Source organism: Olea europaea, chromosome 8 (assembly GCF_002742605.1).
Source record: "Olea europaea var. sylvestris chromosome 8, O_europaea_v1, whole genome shotgun sequence".
NCBI classification, from domain to species: domain Eukaryota; kingdom Viridiplantae; phylum Streptophyta; class Magnoliopsida; order Lamiales; family Oleaceae; genus Olea; species Olea europaea.
The window spans coordinates 12,291,564-12,295,869 of record NC_036244.1 but is presented as its reverse complement, the minus strand read 5'-3'; positions in this window follow the sequence as shown (position 1 = coordinate 12,295,869).

The following is a 4,306-nucleotide window of genomic DNA, read 5'->3' as shown; positions in this document are numbered from 1 at the left end:
GGAAATGAGTTAGATGTTGTAAGACAGTTCCTTTTGTTCTACAAGTGGAAACTGACCCTAGAACCTATAAAGAATTTATGGCTTCTCGTGATAGCATTTTTTGGAAAGATGAAATGGATTCGATAATGTCTAATAAAACTTGAGAACTTGTCGATCTACTACCAGGATCCAAACCTATTGGATGTAAATGGGTATTTAAGAAGAAATATAATGTTGATGGCTCTCTAAATACTTTCAAGGCTAGATTAGTAGTTAAAGGATATCGACAAAAGAAAGGAATCGACTATTTTGACACTTATGCACCGGTAGCTAGAATAACATTGATTAGAATATTATTTGCATTGGCCTCAATATATGACTTGCATGTTCATCAAATGAATGTCAAGACGGAATTCTTAAATGGGGATCTCAATGAAGAGGTCTATATGGAGCAATCTGAAGGGTTCGTTCTACCTGGAAATGAACATAAGGTATACAAGTTAGTAAAATCTTTATATGGTTTGAAGCAGGCACCTAAGAAATAACATGAGAAGTTTGACTTAGCTATAACATCATTCGGATTTAAACATAAAAGCGTAGATAGATGTTTATATTCTAAAGTGTATGATGATTATGTGATATTTATATGTTTATATGTTGACGACATATTGATTATGAGTAATCACATGGATGGTATAGAACAAACAAAGAGATTTCTATCTTCCACGTTCAAAATGAAGGATCTTGGTCAAGTGGATACCATTTTAGGTATCAAAGTCACAAAGACTAGTGGGAGTTATCGCCTAAGTCAATCACATTATATTGAGAATGTGATAAACAAGTTCAAGCACTTGAACATAAAAGAATATAGTACCTCGATTGACCCAAGTTCAAATTATATAAAAAATGATGAAAGAGCGATTGCTCGATTGGAATATGCTAGTGTTATAGGAAGTCTTATGTATGTAGTTCAATGCACGAGACCGGACATAGCCTATGTCATAAGTAAACTTAGCAGGTTTACTAGCAATCCGAGTAATAATCATTGGAAGGCCATTGGAAGAATTCTTGGATACTTAAAGAAAACCAAATCCATGAACATAGGCATGCAATCTACTGAATTCCCGGCGGTATTGGAAGGATTTGCCGATGCTAGTTGGATATCTAGCGTAGGTGAAAGTAAATCCACTTCGGGTTGGGTGTTCACTCTTGGAGGAAGTACTGTTTCTTGGAAATCAAAGAAACAAACATGCATAACACACTCGACTATGGAATCAGAATTCGTAGCTTATCGGATATTGGAAAGAGGCTGAGTGGCTAAAAGATCTCTTCTACGAGATACCTTTGGGATCGAAAAATATTTCTTCAATATCTATCATGTGCGATAGTCAAGCCACATTAGCAAAAGCCTAGAATAAGGTATACAACGGAAAGTCTAGACACATGAGTCTTAGACATGACTATATAAGGAAGTTAATCAAAGATGGAATAATTTTCCTAAATTATGTAAGGTCAATTGTGAATTTGGCAGATCCTTTGACTAAACTTCTAAACAGAGATTTAGTAGCATCTACTTCGAGTAGGATGGGGTTGAAACTCCTTAACTAAAAAGGTTCACCAATGACAACAATCCTACCTGTCATTACTCAAAAGGTAATTTACATGTTCAAAAGGTAACAACAAGTCATTCGATATGTGGATAGTTGCAGCATTATTAAAAATCCGCAACAATACTATCCTAATTAAAATAATGCTGGTTGTTACTGAAATGAGGGATGAGCTTTAAGATAATAAAGTTCAGTGCTAAAACACAAGTACCTCTAAAAGTAACAAAGGTACTGGAAGAACTTCACCTAAACAATCTTCAAGGTAGTGTCGTATTAATAGAGAGTTGGCGTTCTCTCTCAAAAGATTGTTGAAAATGATAAGCACAAGGCCATAAAAGCGCTAAGCGAATTATGAGAAACTTGAGAACATGTGGTACTCGTGTGTGTGTTCTTACTGATATTGTCATATGGAATAACTGGTTTAAAGTTACATGCTACCTTTGATTCTGACTATACTTTGTTTGAATTACGCTATGGTTAGATTCAAATCGAAAGATATATAATCCTTATGCATGAGTATTGTATAATATGAATATGAGACTTGTTAATTTTAAACAAGTGGGGGATTGCTAAAATTGTTGTTCAAAGTTATTTTATAAAAATAAATAAATAAGAGAGAGAGACGGTTTGTGCCATGCGGTCGCATGGCCATATACAGTGACAAAAGTCCCGTGAGTAAAGCACTCCATGTGACCGCATGGTAGTGAGATCCGACCATTTTGTAGCCGTTTTTTGACCGTTTGTGATTGAAATTTGGTGACCTTTGGCTCATGCTTTGACACCATTTCGTGCATCTGAGTTTTGCCTATAAATAGTGGATCCATATTGAAGGCAAAAATGATGAAAAAGACACGAGAATCATTATCATTCCAAATAAAAGAACAAAATCCAGATTTTATTCATATTCAAAAAAACACCATTGTGTTCTTCAAGTTTTGGAGATTACACTCGTGTTTTAGTGTTTAATCTCTTATAAGGCTTGTTAAAATCCTACAAACTACCTGCTGGAGATCCCTTGGAGCATTCCGATAAAAGGAAAGGGGGCAAATATCATTTGAGGACAGTGATATCGTATTCAAGCCATTCATTGATACAAATTCGTGATTGTCTAGTTCTTTCGTTGTCGGTTCATGTTTTGTGACTTCTACTCCAACCCGGTAAAATTCTCCAACATTATGCACATACCAAGATTGAAGTGAAGTTTGATATCTCTAGGAGCTTTGGACACATTTTCTTATGAAAATTCTGCACTCGTCGGTATTATGAATGCCAAGATATTTTGTGGCATTAATGAAAGGTAAAAAGTTTGTATGTACACGGAATACACTTTGGGTGGAGCTGCAACATGGGAATCACAGTGGTTAAAGTCTTCTACAATTGCCAAAGAATGTGAAGTGCAAAAATTAAGTGGTTAGGCAATTATAAAAATTGAGGATTGTTATACAATGAAGCCAATTTGAAAAGTCAGGTTCGATGAGCCTTTGAATTCAGCACGTCTAATATATCGAAAATTTTGAGCCAAGATGGAGATGGTTGGGGTTTGCTCAAATTAATAAAGTTAAATTAGGAGTCAAAATAGAAATTTAATTAAGGTCCTAATTAAACAATTAAATGTGGGTGAAAAAGTATATCATGTAAGAAGAAAAAGGGTTATTGTTTGATTAGGAAAAAGACTTGTGAGATTTGGTTACGAAGAACTGTGCACACGGACATATTGTTATGGGAATCCATAAGGTTAGAAATAGATAGCGGAAAAATTAGAAGAAAATGGAATGCACATGTTTTGCGGGGTAGGTTGATCGTTCTAGTTTATAGAAGTTGAGAAAATGAAAAAAATATATATATTGTATTTTGAGTTTTAGTAGATTAATCGATTCTTCTTCTCATATGGTTGTCAACGATTTGTAGAACAATATTTAATATTTATTTAATATTTTTGGTTTATTTTATATTTTCGTTGCATTTTCCACTCATTTTGGGAGAATTTTTTTTCAACACAAAGAATAAAATAGGAAGGTAAATTTTCGCAAAATTTGAGGAATTTCTAAGCTTTCAATGAGAATGACATTAGCAACTATGTTTGTGTCATGTTGCCGATGAAACAATAATTTTGATGGCACTACTACAATATGTGGAATTAGCGACGGAAACTTAATGAAAAGCTGTTTCGTCGCTAATAGCATCTTTTTAGCAACGAATTGGAGACAATAATTTTTTTTAATCATTTTATAAACAAGGAGATTAGATTGCCGACCGTTTTACCTACTGAAATCATAATATGTAACTGATCCTTTGGTAAATAGAAAATTAATTAAAAAATTACAACGAATTTTACAAATGGTAAGTTTCTATTGGTAATTATATAAAAATAATAAATTTACTGACAAGATCAATTCGTTAGTAAAATTTTCCTAAAAGATTAAAATATTAATAAAAATTGCCTAATGAAAATATTATTTGTAGGAAATTTTGTAAGAAAAATAAAATTAATAAACATTTACCAACAGATTACATTAATTTACAAGTAATCTTAAAAAGATTAATGTTATTTATAATCTTTCACTACAACAGTCGCCCTACGTTGTGTACCTGCCATATATATACTACTTAGAACGATTGTCATAGTGAACGACTACGAATAGCATTGTTTTTTTAACAAAAGTATATAAAAGATTATGAAATTTACCAAATAGTATATTTGGTGCTGCATCTTTTGGGAG